Source organism: Eumetopias jubatus, unplaced genomic scaffold, assembly GCF_037043125.1.
Source record: "Eumetopias jubatus isolate StellerSeaLion01/CBP00866 unplaced genomic scaffold, mEumJub1_p1.0 scaffold_3, whole genome shotgun sequence".
Lineage (NCBI taxonomy): Eukaryota > Metazoa > Chordata > Mammalia > Carnivora > Otariidae > Eumetopias > Eumetopias jubatus.
The window spans coordinates 148,884,865-148,898,367 of record NW_028274809.1 but is presented as its reverse complement, the minus strand read 5'-3'; the positions used below and the strand labels follow the sequence as shown (position 1 = coordinate 148,898,367).

The window sequence follows — 13,503 nt, the reverse complement described above, 5'->3', positions numbered from 1 at the left end:
GCTCTATTACCAGAGCAGGTGGGGGAGGGTAAGGATAGAACAGCAGTTTTCAAGTGTTGCCAATGGACCAACATCATTAGCATCACCTAAAAACTTGTTAGAAATGCAAATTCTCCAATCCTGCCCCAGACACACTGAATCAGAAACTCTGGGGTTGGGGCTCAGCCAAAGGTCTTTTAACAAACCTTTCAGGTGATTCTGATGGACATTAGGTTTGAGAATCATTGATAAACAAATTTCCATGGACACTGGGTTTCCAGATATTTCTGAGAAGCAAGTGTCTTGAAGAAATGAGGACTTTAAGCCTCTTCCAGATGAATATTGTCTGTCTTTTGTCAAGAAGACAGCCCCATCCATATACTTTATATCCATTATATAAACCCCAAGGGATAAGCTCTGTCTACCTCGGAAGATAAAGTTAGTGGTTGTATTCGGGTATGTAGCTTGTAATCAGTAATAGCGAAAATTACCCCCAACATAAAAGGAAATTCCTTTTGCTCAAAAGTTATTGAAGATACTCCACAGAGTGCCACCCTAAAAAAAAAGTACACCACCAACACAATGTGAAGATTTTTAGGATCCAGCAAGAGAGATGGACACAGAGTGATGGATGTGATTAAAGGTGCTCTTATGATGTAGAGTTAATGAAGAAATAAGTATAAGAATAGTCTGTGGTAGGGAGGGTATTCTCAAAGAAAGCCTCTCACACTCTTCTAGAAAGACTGAAAAGGCTACAACCGCAATCTTTCTGGAGAAAAAGTTGGCCGTGTGCATTAAGAATCTTAAAAATGTTCTACTTCATTAATTTATCTATTTAACTTTTAGGACTTTAACCTAACAATCAAAGATATAATCTGGAATGTTTATTGCAGTCTTATTTGTACTACTGAAAAATTTTAGAACAATCCCCAATTGCCTATAGATTTTTTTCCTTCATAGTCAAAAAATAAAAGGGCCAAAAAATAAATAAAAGTGCCAGTACATAAAGGACATTCGTAAAAGGATAAGCATACATTATTTGTAGGGCCCAAAACAAAAACAAACACCATCAAGCAAACCTAGAAACAATGTAAAAATGTCCATCATTAAGGGATGGTTAAATTCTGGTGATTGATACCGTGGAATATTAGGCTACCCTTAAAGAGAATGAATTTTTTTTTAAGATTTTATTTATTTCAGAGAGTGAGAGCAAGAGAGATCACAGGGAGAGGGAGAAGCAGACTCCCCACTGACATGCCTACATGTCCAGGGCTACATCCCAGGACCCTGAGATTGTGACCTGAGTTGAAGGCAGACGCTTAACCGACTGAGCCACCCAGGCATCCCAAGAATGAAATTTAAAACCACTGGCTTGAAGGAATTTCCACAATGCATTGTTAAGTGATAAAAGATGAAGGGAAGAATTTATAGTGTTTTTATTGAGAACAATGACAACTCTTCCACATATGTGTACATTATTTATGTATGATTATATTAGAATGTGTAAGTGTGGAAGCCAAATATGTTAACAAAAAAGCAATACAGCTATGATAAAACTAACATGTTTAATAAGGTCTTGTTTATGTAAAATAAAAATTTGAGTATTTATATGTAGCAAGATAATTAAAAGTTAGTTTGCTAACAATAGTTCTCTTTGAGTTGTAGGATTTAAGGTGATTATTGCTTTATTCCTTATTCTTTTACATATTGCTTGATTTCTTCGTATAATGAACATGCAAAATATTCTTTATTGTAACAACAAAGAAAACACACCAGTAGAAATATACAAATGAACAGAATCCACTAGTTGTCCTCCTTTAGGAAGTCGGAAGTGGAGGAAATTGGTGTTGGAGGGTAGGAACAGCCAGGTATTGCTTCTCCAGAGAAGCGTTCCATCAAACTGGAGCAGGAGGGAGCGGTGAGGAGAACTGGGGGCAGAGGCAGTGACAAGGCAGGTGGGAGCTGGTTAGTGGGAGGAAGCAGGGTTCTTGGTGTGTGGAACCGCCTGCGCTCTGAGGAGTCCCTGTGTCTCAGGACCGCTGAGACTGCTCCATACGCTCTGCTGGTCTGGGGAAGGTAGGAGTCAGAGCTTCCTGATTTCCTGACGTTTTCAGGAAGCTTCCCTGCTGATCCCTGGCACCAACATTATCTGTCCCCTCTGACTTTTCATGATTCCTATTCCCCTCCCCCCCACCGAATATTCTCTGTGCTGCCCCACTACTTGTACTTCTGAACAACTGAAGCAGTAAGGCTAGGAGAAGGAAACGAGAGCTGATCCCTGACTCTCAAATCCCCCTCCCCTCATCCAGCCATGGGGCCCTGGTGAGGCGAACTGGTTTGCCTTCCAATTCTGTCAAAATACCCTGTAAGGGGCTTCTTTTATGGTATTTACCATGGTTTCTATTTTCCTATTTGTTGTTGTTATGGTGTCTGTAATTATCTTTAAAGTTCTTTAAGATTACCATATGATATGATAAAATGCAAACCTCGGGTTAAACCAGTACCCAGGGATTGAGGTAGAAAGCAAGGTCAAAAGGTGGTCAGCTAGTGTGCGAATTAGGTACTGCAGAGGGTCAGATAACATTCCATCGGAAAGGATTAGACTCCAGAGGGAGCTATCACAGGCCCTCCTGTTATCCACATCTCTAGCAACAACAGATTGTTTTAATCAGCATATTTGATGTCAGAAACAGGTTTCGATTTACGTAAAATGTAGCCTGTTCTTAATGTGGGGAATAGAAATGAGCTGTTAGTTATGAAATTAAGGCATTTAATATACATTGAATGTAAAAAGCATGAATAGGGTATAAGAATCCAGCAAGCTTTTGACTGTACCCTTAGGGTTTGCACTTAAAAAGGTCTGATTTTGTAGAATGAAATCTAGATTCCTTCAGGATGTTGGGGTGACAGTATCCTGCCTCTGGAAACCTGCCATTAAACTAGAATGAGCTTTTCATGCAAAGTTAATGGTTAAACCATCCTAAAGGAAAGAGAGTAGAGGCCTTCTCCAGTCTACAGAAGTCATATGAATTGTTTTTTGATACTTGCTTTGCTAATAAAATTTTAGTTAGTAAACATCTATTGGTGGGGCACCTGGGTGGTTAAGTCGGTTAAGCGTCTGACTCTTGGTTTCAGCTCAGGTCATGTTCTTAGGGTGGTGAGATCAAGCCCCACGTCAGGTTCTATGCTTAGCATGGAGTCTGCTTGAGATTCTCTTTCCCTCTCCCTCTGCCCCTCCCCTGCTCGTTCTGTCTCTCTCTCTCAAGAAATAAAAAAATAAAAATAAAAAGACATCTCTTGGTTTGAGACTTGCTCTTAGCATAAACTGTTGTAAGGAAATAGCCTACAGTACCCACTTCAAACTTCTTTGGTGGCTACCATAATCTATAAAAGACCCCAAGGATTCTGCATATGATCAATAGGTCAGTTTGCAATAGTTGGGTTTCTTATTTATTGTCTTCCTCCTTCCTTAGACAGTGGACTCATCTGGTTTATACGCTGGTACCTAGCACAGAGACTTCTAGAGTAAATGTGTCGAAATTGGTGCATGCTGTAGATCAATTGGCTGACCTCTCTAGTTTCTTTCCTACTCTTTTTCACCTTCCTGCTGAAAGTAATCAAACGGAACTTCCCCAAGTACAACCCAACACTTTAGTGGGTTCTGACAGGAAGAAGGACTGTTTGCAGGCTGGGAACGTTGTTTTTGGGTACTTGGGAAACATGTATTGTGCCACATATTTACCCAAACTTCTTTTCAGGAGTGATGGTGGCAGACTGGATAGACGGAACACGTGGAAATGGAATAATGCAGTGACGAAGGGTGGTTTAGAATCAAACAGCCTACTGGTCCTCCGCTCATTGGTATGACTGTGGGTAAGTGGGTGCCTCAGTTTCCTCATAAAAACCTGCAATGACTTCTAGGTCTGGTGGGAGGATTAAAGGACATACTATATGTAAACTACTTAGAAAAGAGCCTGCCAGACCTGAGGTCAGCCCTAAGGGATAATTAACATTTTTTTTTAAAAGATTTTATTTATTTATTTGACAGAGAGAGAGACACAGTGAGAGAGGGAACACAAGCAGGGGGAGAGGGAGAGGAAGAAGCAGGCTTCTGGCGGAGCAGGGAGCCTGACGCGGGGCTCGATCCCACGACCCTGGGATCATGACCCGAGCCTAAGGCAGACACCTAAGGACTGAGCCACCCAGGCGCCCTGATAATTAGCATTTCTTATGACTCTCATTATTTACACCAGGTAACACAGATTTGGGAATAAAGTGTTCAGTACCAGGTGCTCCTTTCTCTAAGTAAGTGTTTTCAGACTGGGAAGAACATTGAATTATCTGCAATGTCTGTTAAGTATTTGGATTTCAGCCCCTGCCCCTGGAAACTGATTCACAAAATCTGTGATCTGTAGCCAGAGATTCCCCTCAGGTGATCCTTCTGAGAAGCCACGATGGGGAAACACTGCTTTAAATGAGTAAAAAGATGAATTTCTAAGCACCTGCAATCATCTAGTTTATAGTTGGCTTCTGATTAAGAAATCTGCCTAAGGCAGTCTTTGGTGCCTCAGGGCACCTTTTGGTAGCAAGAGCTGATTTTCTTTCTTAAAGCAGTAAGAGTATGGACTTTGGTCTCCAAAACACTTGAGTTTGATTCTGTTACTGGAGTATGACCTCTGCCTTTCTCATCTTCCATTTCCTTATCTGTAAAATGTAAACAGTGACACTTCTTTCCCTTCTGGGATTCTTATAGGATTAAATGAGATCTATAAAGCACAGTTCCTGCACAAAGTAAAGGCTCAGTAATTATAAATCATAATTAGAATTAGTCAGGGGTGCCTGTCTGGTTCAGTCAGAAGAGCAGGTGACTCTTGATCTCAGGGTCATGAGTTTGAGCCCCACATTGGATGTGGAGATGACTAAAATAAAATAATAATAGAATTGGTCGTAATCAGACTTCTTCCAGAATGGCTGAGTAGCTCCTACTGAGCCTCACCCTCCTGCTGGTAACTAAGTTCTGGACAAAACAGAAAAACCAATAACTTAAAGGCACCAGAGAGTGAACAAAAGCAGGCAGATTCTCGAGGGGAGTTGACACTTTAAGAAAGGGCACTGCATGGATGAATTACCCATTTTTCAATAGTATTTAGTTTGTGGGCAGGCCAAAGTTGGCACCAACAATCACTAAAATTCTGAAAGAAAATTCTCAATTTTTTTGTCCTAAAGAACCAGAGGACAGTGTTGGGGACAACCAAAGTTACTGGCAAGTGAAAGGGAAATCCCAAGTTCTATTAGAAACTCTGCCTAAACCTCTGGCTGTCAAACCAGGCACGCATGGGGCAGACTCCAGCTAAGAGTTAAAGAAACTAACTAACCTATAAGGTGTTGCCCAGGAGCCCGTGTTTTTGGTTTGAGTGCAACCAAATAATTGCTTGCTTAAATAGAAAATCTACACTCTTCACAGGACTATAAAAGAATTGTGTCTAAAACAGTTCAGGATATAGTCCCAAGTAACTTGAAATTCAAAGAATCAGGAAAATATGACCCATTCTCAAGAGAAAAGACAAACTCTGAGGTGAGCAAGATGTTAGAATTAGCAAAGATTTTAAAGCAACTATTAACCATGCTTAAGAACATAAAGAATAATATGTTTGCAATGAATGAAAATACAGGAAATCTCAGCTGACATCTTGAAGAATCATTTGTGTATTCTAGAATTGAAAAATACAATATCTGAAATTTAGAAAAATACTGAATGAACTTAATAGCAGGATACAGATAATAGAGGAAACTCAGTAAGTTTGAAGGTAGATTAATAAAAATTATTCAATCAGTAATAGAAATGATGAAAAAACTGAATGGAGCCTCGGGGACATATGGAATGATACAAAAAGCTTTAACTTATATAAAATGGTAGTCTTGGAAGCAGGGGAGAGAATAGAGTAACTCTTAATTCTAATCCTCATGTGAGTGAACAGAGATGGGTAAAGATATAGGAGGAAGCATGGAGAAATTTAGCAGAACTTCTCCCTGTGGGAAGAAACTCTTCAGATATCTTACTGTATCGTCTGTTAAAACCCTTTAAATTTTCAAAGTACAAAAGCATTTCCTCTTTGAAGTGTTGATTTTTTTTTAAAGTTCTCTTTCTCTTTTCCTCCCTCCCTCCCTCCCTCCATCCCTTCTGCGCCTCTGTCCTCTCTCTCTTACTGTCGGCAAATGTTTATTGAGTCCCTACTATATTTTCTGAAGAACGAAAGCTTTATTGAGTTCCTATTGCTAGCCCTCCACTAGAGAGTACCTATAAAGCTCTTTGTTTGGTTGTAGAGGCGCAATACTGCTTGGGTTGAATTGGGGGTGTGAGCTTCAGCAGTATTTTTCTCCCAATAGATCTAGATGAGATGTGAGACGTTGAAGGCAAAGGACCACCACTGGAGATTCACTCCAGCATCAGATTCTCTCTACAACTTCCATCTATTCAGAACTGCACTGGAGCTTGGTTTTCATGGCATCATGGATGTGGATGCTGTAGACGCTTGTTTGGTTTTGTATAGGACTGCTCAGAGGCCTGCAGTTGTCTTAGCACCCATCTATCACCTTTGGTCTCTTGCTGCCAGAAGCTTTCTTTCCTGTTTTCCTTACTCTCTAGCAATATACCACTTAAACTTCTCTACTGGGCAACTGGAGTCTTTTCTTTTTTTAACCATGCAACAACATTGTCTTTTATTATGTCTGGGTTTTTAAAATTATTTCCTCAATCTCCCCACACACAGGCAATAATAAGTATACTGGTTAACATATTGGAACTTGCAAATATTGATCATTGTCTAGAGAAGGGAAAATTACCCCTAAAACATGCTTAACCAGGAAGCCAACTCACTCATCTGCTGATGGAGATGAACATGATGGACAGACAGTCCCCCATCTGAACCTTCATTCACTGCCATTCGATAACCCTTCTTCAGTCCCAATCAGCAGCGCATTTTGTGCTAACAATGATTAAATGCCACGAAGACTTTCATCATCACCTTCTGCTACAGAAATCTGGGATATATGTTCCTTGGGTATCACCAGAAAATGTGTTGGTGCTTGAGGGCAAATGTCATGGAAAGCAAGGCACTCGTTACCCTCAAAAATGATTTTGGCTGGGATTTCCTTACAAACGGTCTTCCTGAAGATTGTGTGGCTATCAGGCCGGGTGGCCTGAACCTTGATGATCTCATCTGCTACTTTGGCGTCCCTCCTGTGCAGCCGCCTAGGGACTGGAGTGTTTTGTTTTTTAAATCAGTGTAACTCTGCTTTAAAATGTTAGTTATTCATAGAGTTTGCACAACAAAGTCTAAGCTTATTTTTTTTAATTCAAATATAATTAACATAGAGTGTTCTATTAGTTTCAAGTGTACAATATAAAAATTCAACAGTTCTTTACATTTTATCAGTACTCATCAAGATAAGTGTACTTTCAGTCCCTTTTATCTAGTTCACCCACCCCCCCCCAACCCACCTTCCCTCTGGCAACCACCAGTTTGCTACTTCAGTGGTTTTTTTCTTTTTTCTTTGTTCATTTGTTTTCTTTCTTAACTTCATATATGAGTGAAATCATGGTATTTACCTTATAAATAAGTCTGACTTATTTCAGTTAGCATTATGCCTTCTAGGTCCATCCATGTTGTTGCAAATGACATGATTTCATTCTTTTTTTATGGCTGAGTTATATCTATATATCATCTATAACTATATCTCTATCTATATATTTCCACACATACCATCTCTTCTTTATCCATTCATCTATTGATGGACACTTGGAATGCTTCTATATCTTGGCTATTATAAATAATTCTGCCATAAACATATGACTACATGTATCTTTCAAGATAGTATTTTTTCTTTGGGTAAATACCCAGTAGTTGAATTACTGGATAATATGGTAATTCTGTTTTTAATTTTTTAAGGAACCTCCATACTGTTTTCCACAGTGGCTGCACCAGTTTGCATTCCCACCAACAGTGCACAAGAGTTCCCTTTTCTCCACATCTTTGCCAACATTTGTTACTTCTTGTCTTTTTTAATAGTAGTCATTCTTGTTTGAGGTGATATTTCATTGTGGTTTTGATTTGCATTTCCCCGATGATGAGTGATGTTGAACATGTTTTTTATCCATCTGTTAGCCATCATATGTATTCTTTGGAAAAATGTCTATTTAGGTCTTCTCATTTTTTAACAACACACATTTTTTTTGTGTGTTGAGTTATATAAATTCTTCATATATTTTGGATGTTAACCCCTTACTAGATATATCATTTGCAAATATCTTTTCCCATTCAGTAGGTTGCCTTTTTGTTTTGTTGATGTTTTCCTTTGCTGTGTGAAAGCTTTTGATATGGGGTGTTGTCCTAATAGTTTAATTTTGTTTTTGTTTCCCTTGCCAGAGGAGACATATCTAGAAGACTGTTTTTATGGCCCATGTCAAAGAAATTGCTGCCTGTGTCGTCTTCTAGGAATTTTATGGTTTCGGGTCTCACATTTGGGCCTTTAAATCCAGTCTGACTTTACTTTTGTGTATGGTGTGAGAAAGTGGTCCAGTTTCATTGTTCTGCATGCAGCTGTCCAGTTTCCCAACATCATTTGTTGAAGAGACTCTCTTTTCTCCATTGGGTATTCTTGCCTTCTTTGTCATAGATTAATTGAACCGAAAAGTGTGGGTTTATTTCTGCACTCTATTCAGTTCCATTGATCTATGTGTCCATTTGTGTAGCAGAACCATATTGTTTTGATTATAGTAACTTTGTAGTATATCTTGAAATCTGGGATTGTAATGCCTCCTTGCTCTGTTCTTTTTTCTCAAGATTTCTTTAGCTATTTGGGGTCTTTTGTGGTTCCATACAAATTTTAGGATTCATTTTTCTATTTCTATGAAAAATGTTGGTATTTTATTAGGGATTGTATTAAATCTGTAAATTACTTTAGGTAGTATGGACATTTTAACAATATTAGCTATTCCAATCCATGAGCATGGAATATCATTCCATTTGTATCATCTTTAATTTCTCTCATCGGTATTTTATAGTTTTCAGAGTACAGATCTTTCACACCCTTGGTTAAATTTGTCTCTAGGTATTTTATTGTTTTGCGTGCAACTGTAAATGAGATTGTTTTCTTAATTTCCCTCTTGCTACTTTGTTATTAGTATATAGAAATGCAACATATTTCTGTATATTAATTTTGTATCCTGCAACTTTACTGAATTCATTTGTCAGTTCTATTAGTTTTTTGGTGCAGTTTTAGAGTTTTCTGTATATAGCATCATGCCATATGCAAATAGTAACAATTTTACTCTTATCAGTTTGGATGACTTTTCTTTCTTTTTCTTATCTGATTGCTGTGGCTAGGACCTTCAGTACTATGTTAAATAAAAGTGGCAAGAGTGGCAAGAGTGGCAAGAGTGGGCATCCTTGTCTTGTCCTTTTTAAAAAGATTTTATTTATTTATTTATTTATTTGGTGCAAGCAGGAGGAGGAGCAGAGGGAAAGAGAGAACCTCAAGCAGACTCTGAGTGGAGTGTGGAGCCTGACCCCGGGGCTCAATCTCATGACCCTGATCTCATGACCTGAGCTGAAATAAAGAGTTATATGCCGCCACCCAGGTGCCTCTGGTACTGGACTTTTGTTTTTTAGGATTTTTTTTTTTTATGACTGAGTAGTATTGCAGTGTGTGTGCATGTGTGTGTGTGTGTATATATGTGTGTATATATATATGTGTGTGTGTATATATATATATATATTCATCTGTTGATGGACATCTGGGCTCTTTCCATAGTTTGGCTATTGTGGACATTGCTGCCATAAACATTGGGGTGTAGGTGCCCCTTTGGATCCCTACATTTGTATCTTTGGGCTAAATACCCAATAGTGCAATTGAGAAGTCATAGGGTAGCTCTATTTTCAACTTTCTGAGGAACCTCCATACTGTTTTTCAGAGAGGCTGAATCAGCTTGCATTCCTACCAACAGTGTAGGAGGGTTCCCCTTTCTCCACATCCTTGATAACATCTGTTGCTTCCTGACTTGTTAATTTTAGCCCTTTTCATTACCTTGTCTTCCAGGTCATTGATCTGTTCTTCTGCCTCCTCTAATATGCTGTTGATACCCTCTAGTATATTTTTTATTTCAGTTATTGAGTTCTTCATCTCTGAGTGGTTCTTTTTTATATTTTCAATCTCTTTGTTAAAGGTCTCACTGATGTCCTTCACTCTTTTTTCAAGTCCAGTGAGTATCTTTATGACCATTACTTTGAATTCTCTATCAAGCATATTTCTTTTTTTTTTTTAAAGATTTTATTTATTTATTTGAGAGAGAGAGGCAATGAGATATAGAAAGCACGAGAGGGAAGAGGGTCAGAGGGAGAAGCAGACTCCCCGCTGAGCAGGAAGCCCGATGTGGGACTCGATCCCGGGACTCCAGGATCATGACCTGAGCCGAAGGCAGTCGCTTAACCAACTGAGCCACCCAGGCGCCCTCAAGCATATTTCTTATCTCCATTTCATTTAGTTCTTTTGCTGTTATTTTGTCCTGTTCTTTCATTTGGGACATACTTCTCTGTCTCCTCATATTTGTCTATCTTTCTATTTTTTTTTTTTCCTTTTTATTAGGAAATTCAGCTCCACCTCCTTATCTTGAAGTAGTGGCCTTGTATAGAAGAGTCCTGTGGTGTTCTGTAGCACCAATGTTGTCCCTGTTCACCAGAACTGGGTGCTTTAGGGGTATCTCTATGTGGGTTGCATGAACCCTCCAGTTGTGCCTGAGCTATGGTTGCCTGTATTCCAGTCAGCTGCAATGGCCTACTTTTCCAGTTGTTGGCAGGGTTTGGTTCCTATGCTGTTAATGGGTCAGTCTGGAGCTGCCACGGGCTTATAGCTGGGCCATGTCAGCAGTCAGACAAATGCCTGCCCTCAGCCCATTTGCTGAGGCTGCAGTAGCACCAACCAGCAGGGTGCTCTCCCTGCCTTGTCTCCTGAGAGGATTTTGTTGGTGGGCGCGGCCAGCAGTCAGACCAGATGCCAGTCCCTAATCCATGTGTTGGGGCTTCAGTCACCCCAAACTATAGGGTTCTCTCCCTGTGCTACCCACTGAGAGGTTTTTGTTTGTGGGTGGGCCCTCAGTCAGATCCCATGTCTGTCTCATCTGTGTGCTGGGGCTACAGCCAAACTGGTGTGTGTGGTTATTTTCCCTTCTCTCCAGGGCAGGAGTCACTCCAGAGTGGCACTGGTCCCTGCTGGGGCTGATTGTGAGGTGTGTCAGGTCAGGAGCAGCTTTGGAGAGATGCCTGTTGCATGGGGTGGGTTAATGGGGCAGATCTGCAGAAGAATATGGGGACTGGGTAGGCTGTATTATCAAGATAGTTGGAAAGTGTTCTCACAAGTGTCTGCTTATCTAGGATGGTAGTGGTGGTGGGAATGTGGCACCTGCCACATTTTCTTGAAGAAATCTAAAGATCTCTGCCCCTCCAGCACATGTTCTGAAATTAGGAAATGAATCTCCATATATACCCCAGGCACTTTTTAAACTGCTGCTTCTATGCTGTATCTCAGCAGGGTTATTTCTGTGTGTGTTGTCTGTTTAAGGGCAAAGACTCAGTTTCTCATCCTTCTAGCTCTCCCAGAGCTAAGTGCACTAATTTTTAAAGTACCCAGAGTTAAGCCCTTGCTGAATGTAAAAACTTGCATAGTTAAGCCCCTCTGGTTTTCAAAGCCAAATGTTATGGGGACTCATCTTCTCAATGCAGGTCCTGTGTCTAGGGTGGCTGGCATGGAGTCTGCTCCTCTCCCTTCTCTGTGCTCGTGGTATCCCTCCCATTGTGGTTAGTCTCACCAGGGGTTTGGCTCCTATTCCTGTCTCAGCCCTTCCTACCCTTTTCAGTGTGGCTTCCTCTCTATGATTAACTGTGGAGAGTCTGTCCTGCCAGTCTTTGGGTGATTTTCTAGGTTAGTTACTCTGATGTGGCTGTTGTCTAGGTGTGTCCATGGGATGAGGTGAGTTTAGGATCCTCCTACTCTGCCATCTTTTCCAAGAACTTAAGCTTCTTCTTTTGAGATCTAGGGTCTTTGTGATTTCCAGGCTCATTTTAAGCTCATCAACTAATTTATACCCCAGTGTGCCCTGTTGCTTCATGTCTCCATGTTTTCTCCTCCCCTTCCCTTTACTTGCTTGATGGAGACCTACCTAGCAAGAAAACAAAAAACAAAAACATGTTCAGGTTATCCTAGACCATCTTAGAGAAAATTAGTCCTTCTTCATTCATACTCTCCTATTAAATCAAATCTAAAACATACTATTTGCCCCCTACGCCTTTCTCATTGCTGGTGTCTCTTGCGATCACTGGTAGTCAGGCAGCAGTCATCACATGCTTGTTGATTTGTGCACGTACTCAGAGTTAGTTATTGTTTCTGGAATCATGACCGAACAACTGCAAACCCCCGTTGTCGATGGACTATTTTAGGAAGGCTTTCAAAGAAGGATCATGAGTCTTAATTGTTTGAAATCTTTTGTTGACAACTTCTCTTTAAGGTCTAGAAAGGGTCATCATCAAAACCTGCAGATACTTGCAAAGAGAGTATCCGCAGCTTGAAAGAAAATCCAATACTGTGTTGAAGGACACAGACATTAAAAAATCTGACTCAAAAAGTGATACTAAAAGATAAACTTTGAATTGGAAGAAGATTCAGGAACGCCTTAATTTATTTCACTTATATTTTCCTTTTAATGTATATGCAATATGATAAAGCTCTACAACTAAACAAGTTTTAAAAGTTCTTTCAGTAAGTATAAAATAAAGATTCTAAGTGATAAAGCATTGTGTCACAATTTGAGTGGTAGTAGTTTTCCTTAATAGTACATAAAATAATAGTAAATTTTATAATCCATGGTATCTTAGATTTGATAAAATATAGTGTTTCTGTATATTCTATTACTGCAGCTTTCCTTCAGTATTTCATTTATTTGTTTGAAATCTATTGAAATCTATTAGTTGTAAGCTTCTTGAAAGCCAAGCAGTGTGTGTGTGTGTGTGTGTGTGAGTGTGTGTGTAAAATCTTCCTTCATGAAGTACCATGTCTGGTGTATAGAAGATTTTTTATAACTTTTTTTAAAGATTTTATTTATTTATTTGACAGAGAGAAACAGTGAGAGGGGAACACAAGCAGGGGGAGTGGGAGAGGGAGAAGCAGGCTTCCTGCTGAGCAAGGAGCCCGATGCAGGGCTCAATCCCAGGACCCTGAGACCATGACCTGAGCCAAAGGCAGACACTTAACTGACTGAGCCACCCAGGTGCCCCTTTTTATAACTATTTCTTAAAATTTGTAAAGGAGATCAAGAGCTGAAAAAAATCACCATTAAAAAGATCAAATGGGTCAGAACTAGTCCTAGGTCAAATGTGCTCCAGGCATAAGACCTCCTTGACTAACCCCTCCCATTTATTTATTCGTTTGTTTGTTTGTTTGAGAGAGCGAGCGAGCGAGCAAGAGTGCACAAGC

General features: G+C 39.9%; 1 pseudogene; it reads right to left on the bottom strand.

The window, feature by feature from the left end:
• LOC148164765 (adenosine 5'-monophosphoramidase HINT1 pseudogene) overlaps nt 1-13,503 on the bottom strand; it is a 49,956-nt pseudogene that overhangs the window by 8,728 nt on the left and 27,725 nt on the right.